This window comes from Manis javanica, chromosome 12, assembly GCF_040802235.1.
Source record: "Manis javanica isolate MJ-LG chromosome 12, MJ_LKY, whole genome shotgun sequence".
Taxonomy (NCBI): domain Eukaryota; kingdom Metazoa; phylum Chordata; class Mammalia; order Pholidota; family Manidae; genus Manis; species Manis javanica.
Window position 1 is genome coordinate 40004060 of NC_133167.1, and position 12381 is coordinate 40016440.

A 12381-nucleotide genomic window follows, 5' to 3' on the forward strand; every position below is an offset into this window, starting at 1 on the left:
TCCTTTCTACAAAAGCCCTGAATAATTAAGGCAATCTTGAGAAAATAGAACAAAGCAGGAGTATCATGCTCCTGGACTTATAACTATGCTACTAAGCTACATTAATCAAAGCAGTATATGATACTAGAACAAAAACAGACTCATAGAGCAATGGAATAGAATACGGAGCCCAGAAATAAACCCTTCTATGCTTCTATGGTCAACTAATTTATTACAATGGAGGCAAGAAGATACAATGGGGAAAAGCAATCTCTTCAATAAATGGTATTGGGCAACTAGACAGCTACATGCAAAAGAACAAAACCGGACCGCTTTCTTACACCATACACAAAAATAAACTCAAAATTGAATAGACTTAATATATGACCTGAAATCATAAAACTCTTAGACAAAAAATAGGAAGTAAGCTTTTGATATTGATCTTAGTGCTAATTCCTTGCATCTGTCTCCGCAGACAAGGAAAACAAAAGCAAAAAAGAGAAAAGGAAAAAGCAAGCAAGCAAATGCGACTGACTACATTCAACTAAATAGCTTTTGCACACAGAAAGAAACCATCAACAAAATGAAAAGGCAACCAACTAAATAGGAGAAGATATTCACAAATGATGTATCCAATAAGGGGTTAACATACACAATATATAAAGAACTCATGTAACTCAATATTTTTTTTAAAAAACAATCTGATTAAAAAATGATCAGAGGATGTAAACAGTCAATTATCAAAAGAAGACATTTCTATGGCCAACAGATACATGAAAAGATAGTCAACTTCACTAACCACCAGGGCACTGCAAATCAAAACCACAGTGAGATATCACCTCACACCAGCTAGAGTGGCTACTATCAACAAAACAAGAAATAACAAGTTTGGCAGGGACGTGGAAAGAGGGAACCCTCGTATACTGCTGGTGGGATTGTAAATTGGTGCAGCCAGTACAGAAAACAGTAAGGAGCTACTTCAAAAAATTAAAAAACAAAACAAACAAACAAAAATTGATCCAGCAATTCTACTTTTGGGTATTTTTCTGAAGAAAATGAAAACACTAACTGGAAAAGACATATACACCCCTATGTTCATTGCAGTATTATTTACAATAATCAGGATAAGGAAGCAACCTTAAGGTCATTGATAGATTAATGGATAAATGGGTTTTTATTACTCAGCTATAAAAAAGAATGAATCTTGCCATTTGTGACAACATGGATGGTCCTAGAGGGCATTATGCTAAATGAAATGAGTCAGACAGAAAGACAAATACCCTAGGATTCCATTTATATGTGGAATCTAAAAAACAAAGAAACAAAGAAAATGAAATAGAAATAGACTCATAGACACCGAGAATAAACTGATGGCTGCCAGAGGAGAGTGGGGTAGGAGGATGGATGAAATATGTGAAGGGAATTACAAAGTACAATCTCCCAGTTATATAATAAATAAGACACTGGGACATAATATACAGTATAGGGAATATAGTCAATTATATTGTGACAATTTTGTATGTCAGATGGTAACTAGATTGTGGTGACCATTTCATAATGTATATAGAATCACTATGCCGTACACCTGAACTAATACAATATTGTATGTCAATTATTCTTCAATAATAAAAGTTACTCTTCATTAAAAATTAAGATTATTTTAAAAATCAATTTAAATTCACTATTGCTCTAAATATATTTTCTGCCTTGAGTTATTAGCTATTGCTATTATGAAGCTATTATAATTAGGAAGGCATTAAAATATATCATGTCTAAATTTCCTATTTACATATTAGTATAGTACTGGTATGTTTATTGGGGGAAAGTTTAAACATTTTTTTAATGGTAGGGTGTGCCATCAAAAAAGTTTGGGGATCATGGTCCCAAACAGGCACATTTCCTATTTCAGTAATCTGTGGATCTGTAATTTATAAATGTAACTGAATTTTTTATTAATTCTATTTAAAAATAAGAACAAAGACTTTTAAATGCAGTGAATGTTACACATCTGTAATTTAAAACGCAACCATATTACATACTTTTTTTCTAAAAAGTTTAAACCAAATTCCTTTCATCTTTTTTCTCCAGCACATCAAAACCTCTTACAGACTCCCTCCTCTCCCTTCCACCCCAATGTTACATCACCTTTTAAATCTCAACAATCTCTTTAATGCCCATGATATGAAATGCTGTTATTTACTGAAGCCAGGGAATGAGGAGAATAAATCATCAGGTTTCCTCTTCAAGCATCTTTTAATTAAATCTTTGCAGTTCCAGAGTGAAGAGGCCTTTTGTTTCAGTTGAATCCTTATATTCCAACCCTTAGATCATTTCAGCTTTATTTCTCATAATCTTCTATAGTCCTTTCCTGATCAGAATTGCACAATTATTAAAGGTAAAAGGCTTGTTGATTCTTTTTTGTTGAGTATGTGTTAATATGAACATACCTTAACACATACTTAACAAATATGTTACTTAACAAATATTTGATACTTAAGGATACACTGATTTACATACACGAATAGTCAAAATGAGCACATACCTGACAAATCTGATGCTTTCTTTCACCGTACACTGTGATATAAGCACTTAGAAAGTATATGAAGTTTAACTCTTTCTCCAAACATATTCAAGAGAAGCAAATCACTAGAAGCATTTTTGAAAGCTCAATTTTATATAAATTTCTTGAGTTAGAACCACAACTCTTGACCTATACCTGGTATGAAATTTTATCTATTAAGTACAATAAGATGCTTCCATTTACTTGATAAGGCAAACTAATACACTTTCCTTAATTTCAAGTCATATCCGCCATATCCAAATTCTGACTGTTCAAAATGAACAAGAACAAAACTATCTTTAATCAAAATCATACACATGTACACATGCAAAACAACTTAGGAACTGGAGACTGTTTTCTTCTTTCTAAAAGCTGTTTAAAATTCAAAGAACTGAGAGACTTTTCCTTCACTAAACATTTTATATTTATCAGCTCTTTCAATTAAAACTAGGGTTTAAAATATTATGTAAGGATAGCAATTATGAAAAAGACTTCAGTTCCTTATTATGCATGGTAAGACTTCTAAAATGGCACCCAAGATTCTTATGCTCTAGGGTACACACCTTGTATCATCCATGCCCCTTGAATGTGGGTGTAATTTGTGAGTATCATAGGATTATGATTGTTACTTTACACAGCCAAAAAGATTTTGCAGATGTAATTAAGGTTGACCTCGAGTTAACCTAAAGGGAAGTTATCTCAGGAGATCTGAGCTACTCACAGACTTTTAAATCTGGGACTAAAGGTCAGTAACAGAGAAAAATGTGAAAGAGTCCTCCTGCCAGTCTTGAAGGAGCAAAATGCAATATTGTGGAGGGCCCGGCCGCAGAGAATGGCACAGGAAGCTCAGAAAAGAACAGCCCCAGGAAAAGAACCTCAGCTGTTGACAACCTGAGTGAGTCTGAGGTAGGACAGAAGTCCTGGCTTGATTTCCAAAGTGGGATTCTGAACAGAGAACCCAGTTGGTCTTGCCCAGACTTCTGACTTCAGAATTGTAAGTAAATAAACTGTGTTGTTAAATTTGTAATTTGTTATGTAGCAATAAAAATATATAAATATTATAGAAAGGGAGTGAAGATGAGGAGGGAGTTGAAAAATGTGAGAAAAACTAGTGGGAAAGACCTATGCGGCTTTCATGTTGTATACTCCAGTGGCAGTTTTGTTAGTAAGCTAATAGCCAGACATGCACTTGGAGGGGGAAGAGGGCCTTCAGCCACTGTTTACATTCAGTTGGATGCTTGTTTACATTCTAAACATTCCATGTAAACTCTTCTCCTGGGATGTGAGGAGTAGGAATATAGATGATAGACCAGCCAAAACTGACAGTTTCAACATGGAGTTGACCCTGACTGCACCTCAAAATACATTATATGCTCATTAGCCTACTAAACATCACTTACCTCCATGACAATTCCAAGGCAGACCATCTAAGGAGAAAAGAGGGCACCACCTTATCGTCCTTAAATCCCCTCTCTATTCTGAAAAACCACCCGTCTTGATGAATACCCACCCCTTGCTTAAACTCTAGCTATAAGACCACCCAACCTGAACTCCACCAGGTTGCTCTCTGGAGCACAACTGCACTCCCTCTTTGAGTACGTACTTTTGCTCTACTCAACTACTTTTTGCTTGTAACTGCTTGTCCTGCTCATGAATTCTTTCCTGGTCAATCAAGAACCTTCTTCCAGGTTGAGGTCTCACCTAGCATACAGGGAGATCTCCCCAGATTGGATTTACTGGCAACAGTTTCAAGATAATCCTGTAAGTATCCAAATAAAATATTAAAGCTTGTAGCTGTATTACTTCTCATCTTTTAACATTTATTTTTGGGTATATTTAATAATGTATAGAATATTAATACATGCAGTTTGTAACTGTTCATACATTTAGAGATGATGACTAAAATGGCTTCAAAAACACTTCTAATCAACATGTAAGAAAGAAGACACTTGTCCTTCAAAAGCTGCCCTACCCCATTTTACTCCTTTCATCCATTTTATAATAAAGTTTAGATTATGTAGTGGCCTTTTTGGCATCTAATAATCCTAAAGACAATTTCTAGTTGCTTTTAGGAGCCCTGCAAATTAAAATTACTGACTGAAGCAAAGTTTGAGGCTTATTATTTGGGGTACTTGTTTAAACAGAATCCCAGGTTTCCTCCCCACAGATCAAATTTAGTAGTTCTAGGGTGACCTGGGAATCTGTCTACAAAAAAATATCTAAATCATCCTCATTCTTATGTAATTTGAGAAACTGAGTACCTAAGAATTAACATCACGTTAGCGTAAGGAAAGTGGAAAGCATGGTCTCTGGGAGAAACCTATATTTGGGAGAGAAAGTATAAAATGCCTTAAAATAGAATGTGAACCATGAAATGTCCATACAAATGCATGCTGAAAGCTACAAAATACCAAGTTGGTAAATACTAGAATTTATCTTATTCTCAACATTTACCTGAGCTGTATCTTGTTTATCATGCCACATGCTTAGGCATTCAAATTTCTGAAATGCTAAACATGCTGCAAAGAAATAACTAAGTTTTATTTTACTTCAAATGGTATTGTGGTGAGTATGTGACTGGAAAGCAATCTCTGAACATGTCCTTGTTCACCAAATTTATTGTTGAACATTGAGAACACCAGATTATGACAATTAAAAAGACAGCACCAAAAGTTGCTACACATTAATACCTGAGCAGAGACTGAAGGCAAATATTCACCTATTAAACCTTACACCCATAATGCTGAAACACAGATTAAAACATTCACCACACTACAGAATAAAACAGCACTTTCTGTGAATTACAACCAGTTAAATGTAATGTTAACTATATCATACAAAAATACACACAAAGTCACACATAATGTGTATTTAGTACACTGTACATTATACAAAGTACTGGAGAAGATCATGCATGTTTAAATGGAAAAATCTGCAAGGTGACAATCATTTTTCAGTATATGCTATAGGACAAGTTCCTTTGCGCTGTTAAGTATTGCTACTATGCACTGCATTTTCTAGATGAGAACAAAATGGTCAATTTGCAAATAAATGATTACTGAGTCTATCTCAGCATAACACATAGTTTGCCCTCTATAAACTTTTAACTATAATATAAAAGATGATACAGGTTGACAGCCATATATTTCATATTATTACATACCTTTGCTCAAATTATTTCTATCTCAGTTTGACCATGCTTTAAAGAAAGACATGTTTTCTTTCTACATATTTTTAGAGAAACCTTTATTTTTGTCTTTGGGTGAGGTAGTGGAGGTGAAATTAGAAATAAGAAATGTGTTGCTTTTATGTTCAAAATTGCAATTGAAAAATATTCAAGAAATTCTGAGTATACAGAAACATGGGCATCTTTTAGCACAGACCATGAATGTCCTGTGAATGGAATAATTTGTTTTAATGGATACTATATCCATTATTTTAAATAAGCACAATACAAATACAAGTCTTTACATTAAAATATACCTAGAGTCAGTTCTCTTGATCTTAAAAATAATTAGAAAGAAAAAAAAAGAGAGAGAGAGAAGGTGAACATTAAAAATATACTACATGAATCAGTTTATTACTGAAAAATCATATCGGGTAAATAACTTTATTTGATATGTAATACAAGCTTCAGTGATCTGAGGAAAAATAAGTATAGGTCTCAGTACTTATAGACAGAAATAAATTCATGTCTTTGATTATTCCTTAGAAAGAAAACAAAATTACATTTGAAGATTCATTTTTCCATGTATAATAATTTCAGAACTGAAGTGCCACCACCTTCTCCTAAAATTAACTATGTTTTCAGAAATTTTAGCCAAACTTAATTTTCTACATCCATGAAATATAATTCAATTTTAATTCAAAATGAGAACTCTATAATTAAGGGAGGCCTTTAGAGCATATACAGAGTATATACATATAAATACTAAGAGAAATATTTTAAACTTTTACTTCACCAACTTCAGAGAAAAGGATTTGGGGCCAATTTGAGAAGACCACCCATAATAAAACATAGAGTTATAAAATTGTAGGGCATTCCTTCATTTTAAGGCACAGTCTGTTTTAGCCCAAACAACTGTAAGTTCAAGGTCACAGTGATAATATGCATTCAATTTTGGTCTGGTTTCACATGGGTACACTGCTACATTTATATAGTTAGTCATAAGTTTAAGAAACTGTAATATGATCACTTCAAAATAACATATTTAAGTCACTTATATATTTTTTAAAGTAAATAAGTAAGCCATACAATTTCCTAATTTATGTACACTAAACACTGGAGTTTCCTCCCCCTCCACAGTGGAGGAAAAGATGGTTATTTCTACCAATATTCCAACAAATATATATTTGACTATGTTTAGAAAGTATGGTTATGTTAAATACAGCATCTCCTACTTGGGATAAAACTATTTAGCACAAAAACAAACTCAGCTCAGAAAATAATGTTCACTGAATTTTTAAGTCTGTATATCATCTCTACTAATATTACGCAGTCCTCACCTGAAAATAGATAAACTGTCTTTAATTCAAGGCCAAACATTTTAATATTTGGCTTTCTCTGCTGCCTCTTTACTTCCAAGCTTACTTATGTAAACTGCGTTAACAGTGCTGGTCAGAGAAGCAGTTAAGTGACATTAAGTGGTACGAAAAACTACAATATGAGGACTGAAATTCCCTTTGAGAATTTCTACACGGAGAAATTAAAGAATTTCAACCAGATAAACAGTTTCTGGGTCTGTCATAATTTTACTTTTCTCTAATGAGTATACCACAATATCAATGTTAACACTTTAGCATTAACATCTTGATTGCTTTATATTTTCCTTTAAGATATGCATTTAAAAATGTTTAGTTTGTTGTACTATATGTTAGGTTCTAGTGCATAATCTTCCCGTGAAATACCTGATGTATAAAGGGACTGAAAGGAAATATATAGAAAATTAAACATTTATTAGTAAACTGCATTATATAAATGACAGACACCATTACTAAAAGTGTTCTGTGCAACAAAATTAAAATTTTACATCAGAAAGAATCTGAAGCATTACTTCAAATGATTACTTTAATTAAGGAAAGATAATTATTAGATAAACTAATTTTTTAATAATAAAATCAGAGAACATTATTCAGGAAATCAGATATACTATGGTATAAACTGTACATATTTTTAAAGAAAAATTTGGGTGTGGAATATAAATTTTGATGAATTACACATTTAATTTCCTAGATGAAAAATACTGAAAAGATTATTTTTATTTTAATTCCAATATGCTAAGAAATGTTCATTGGCACAAATATCTGGAGGTATTTTAGTTTCATTTAGCTTTGGTGGCAAAGTATGCTTTGCTAACCATATGAAGAGTTATATTTTCCAATGTAGAGTTTTATGCTAAAAACAATTCAAATGTGTTTTTTCTTCCTAAAAAAGGGATGTAAAAAGTTCAATATGAAACAAAACAAGTGCAACATGAATTACAAAATATGCCTATCATTTAGGTTTTGGAAGAGTTAATAGTTCTATGCTTTGTCTATAAATCCTTTACTACAACATTACTATTATATAAATACAAAAACCAAAATTAAAAAAAATAGCATATGAACTTTACAAAAATGGCTACTTTCTGACTTCCTAAACTAAGATTAGGATTCAAATACGCAAACAAATTTACACTAATCAAAACACATCAACAGATAGCTTTTCATAAGTGTTCAAAGTTACAATATACAGAATCAGTACAGAATACTTATGATTCATATATATCAAGTCCTATACAAAGCCATCAAAAATTAACTGGTTACTTGGTATTCAAAACATAGTCATTTTTGTGAGCATAACATGCCAAGCACTTTTAGAAAGTACTTGATTTAAAAATTTTCAACCGTAGACAATGTAATCAAGATATAGCTTAGAATACTAACTTTTGAAAGACATGTTTTCAATTCAAGTTTACTGTTACATTGATACTATTAATGAAATAACAGTCTATTTTCAAAACTTTATTCCATTTTAAAACTAAGTTATTAATAATATAAAACTCAGTCTTCTGTATTCATAATATATCACAAAAATGTGAATTCTTGAGCATTTATAGTACATTTATTCAGATCTGATTACTGACCTATCTTTTCTTACCTTATTACCAATCTTACTAAAAGTAAAGAACGGGAGTAGCCTCAAAGACTTTCTATTTTCTCACTCTGTTAAAACGTATTGTACAAAAGTGCATGAATAATATATATAAATAAAAGTTCATTACAGAATGTGAAATAGCATGCTTTGTTCAAAAAGACTGGGATAAAATTTCAGTTCCCAATCATCTCACTATTTTGAAAAAGTATCAACTACATTTACCTTGTGTTGCAAGGAAGTTTTCTGTCTAGGTATAATTTCACAATACAAAGATACTTTTATTGCTTCCTGAGGAGTGTGCCATGTTCTCCAAATTGACTTCCCCCACAAAACTTCACAAGATATCTTGTTTCCTATGGTATGTAAGCTTATAAATCTAAACACTGAAAAAACAAAAAATGCTGATGAGAAATAATCAACTAATGGCCACTCATAGAAGGTATCAAAACATTAAATTTTTCCCAAATGATTTTAATAACAAGTTACTCAAATTGCAAATGCAGTAAAGTTTTCATTAAGCCTCAAAAATAAAGCATGACATTCCACTAATTTAAGCCTAATGCCGAGTGAAAATACAGGGCAATTGAATTATCTGCACATTCAGGAATGAGCCCTAGTTTTCATCTCATAATCTTTGTGTTTCCCCATTTTCCCCAGAGTTTTCAAGAACTAACCTGGAAATTAAGTTTTACCTCCTTTTTTTTTCCCTGATAATCTTCTGCAACAAGTGTTCATGAGTGGTAAAGTGCAATGAATATACTATGCTTTATGTAAGTGAAAATCTTAAGAGTTGAGAAAAGTATAGGAACTAGATAATGAACAAATCAGATAATCTGCCTCATATTAAGTATATGTTTGCAGTGGAAATGTGTGCCATCTGCATGAGTGATAGGATAATCAACAACAAACATTACTAGGCCTACCATAATTCTTCATTTTTTCCCTACCATGTAGTCATGTAGATATAATAGCGTAGCTCAATCAAGAAAAGGCGTTCCATTATATACAAATAAATTTATCTGCCCAAAACGTGAAAAAAAGATGCATCAATTCAGCCTCAAAATCAATGTTAGACAGGCACAAGTGTTTTTTTTTAACCACTGCTTTAAATATTTTCATTCTGATGACAACCAAGAAAAGAGCAGAACCTGCTTAATTTCTGGCATGAAAAATATCCAGAAAAAAAGAGCATTAATGATTTTCACCATACTATCAGCTCCAAATTATAATACTAGTAACTAGTAAAAATACTAGTAACTTTTCAAAACACTAAAAGTACTGAGTGTTTTTCCTATCCTATCTAGTCTATATTTGATCTAGTTACTAATAATAGGGTCCAGGGATAATTTTCATAAGCAAAAAACATACTTAAAATTCAACAAATTCTAAATAAAAATGTAACAAAACTCTGAATTAGATAATACATAACTGCCAAAAAATAATTCCATTTTTTAGTAACATTGCTAACTAATAAAGCTGTGTTCTTTTACCAGCTAATGTAGATTGTAAACATAATAGAAACAATTTATAAAGACAAAAGGACTTTCCTTTTCTCAAGTGATAGAAACATCTCACTATTCTTCAGACAGAGTCTACTTTTCTTCTTTGGTAGTTTTTTGGGTTTAAAGTGCATCAGGACTTGATGAAGACCCTGTGAAAATGTTAGTGCATAACACACACATATATATATATATGTGCTATACACTAATGTGTGTCTATATGTCTGTACATTTATGTATATAATGGCAAAAGACTCAACTTACTGTTGTTTATAAAATACTTAATTAGAATCTTTTTTGCAGTCCTAAAATAAAGTATTTTGTTGGAATAAGTAAGACTTCAGGACTTGATAACCACATTCACATTAAAATATTCTAGTAAGAATTAGTGTACCTAGTTTGCTGCTTTAAAAAGCTAATATACTACTCACAAATGAAAAAAGTTTAGCTTGTTACATTTTATTCACTAGCAGTACTAACCAGGAGAATTTAGATCACATAAACACAATGCTGTCAATAGAAGGCTGTCAACAGAAGAGCCAAATTAATGAGTTTTTTCAAGTTCTTGCTGTATAAAGGTCTAAGTTCAAATTCAGAAATAAATGACACATTTAACCTATAACTTGAAATACGATTACAATATCAGTGAAAAAACAAAAGATAGCCCATGTATAAAAATTGTTTATGGGTACATGTATAGTTAATCACAGGCAGATGCATCATCCTTATTTAAATATGTATGTGATATGCCATGGGACAAGTGTATAATCTAACAAATATGCTTTCTTTTCAGGTACTGAACACACAAGCATTTTGTATTTGTTCCTTTTGCTACTTCTCTCAAATAAACAAGAGCCTGGTATGCCTGCCATGTCCACTATGAGGTTATCACTTCCCTTTAATGGTCTCAGTGTAAGTGAAAATATGAATACTGAACAATACGTATGAAGTTGGGAAAGATAGCAAAAGGAATCAAATGGATTTACCTTTAGGTGATAGCAAGACCCTCTTCAACTGATGCCAAAACAACACGGACTTGAGGAACTACTGATAAGTGGGGTCAGTAAAGTGGGGATAACCCACTATGGGCAAAACAGCTGAGAGGTTATAATGGAATCCATATGCAACAGCAGATGAAATGAACCTGGTATTCTAGGACATCCCTGGGTACTAACAAGGACAAAATTTACAGGTACAACTGTGAAATTACTAGAACTTAAGAACTCAAGAGGTTTGGGTATTTACAGCATACACATCTAAAGGAAGAGCTCTATAAGCCAAGTATACCTCAGCTTGTTTATTCGATCTTAAGGCAAAGATACCTCACTCCATTACCTACTTTCTACTCTTCTGTAGCTAAAAATGAGAGGAAATTGGAAATGAAATAGAAATATTATTACTTTTTCTGTCAAACAGCAATCATTTTGGCAAATTAAGATTCCATTGTTACACCTAACAGCTGAAAAGCCTCCAATATATTCAGGTGTTTATATTTATGCTATTAACGGAACAATTTGTCTACTGTTATTCCATTAATAGTATAATTTTAAATATCAAATGTGGTACTGCACTTCATCATGTTGACTTTCCACATTAGACAAAAATATGCAAACCTAGAGTTTTTTCTGACAACTGGAATTCAGTTAACAAACCATCATGACCTGGGGCTCTTTTGGCAACCATGGTGTCAATGAATTAAATAAAATGGCATAGATTGAACAACTGAACTGCTCCAATGCAAGTAAGTAAATATCTATGAAAAGTTTCTTTACATTTAACAACAGATCTCTACAATGGTCTGCTGATATTCACCAAGACCATAAAATAAGATTTGCATTTAAAAAGTACTAGAAAATTTCATTAAGTTTTGAATTTGAATTATGTTTCCACCCATTAATTAGTCTTGCTTCAGTTACCAAGAAAACATGTCGCCTTAGAATTTAAAGTTGTATTTTTAGAGATGTAAAAAAAGAGAAAAAGATCTACTTAGTTCATTGTGGCTGCCAAAAGTTGACCAGACTCTTCAGGCTATTTCATTTGTGAGAAACCAAAAGTTGCAAATTTCATCAGTCTTTAAGACTGATTTCTCAGTATGTATACTGAAATAGCAAATACAAAGTAACCACTTTTCAGAAGAAATTTTTATGAAATAAGCAGAATGCCTGAGGGGAGATTACAAACTGCCACATTTACTGACTGTGTAGAAG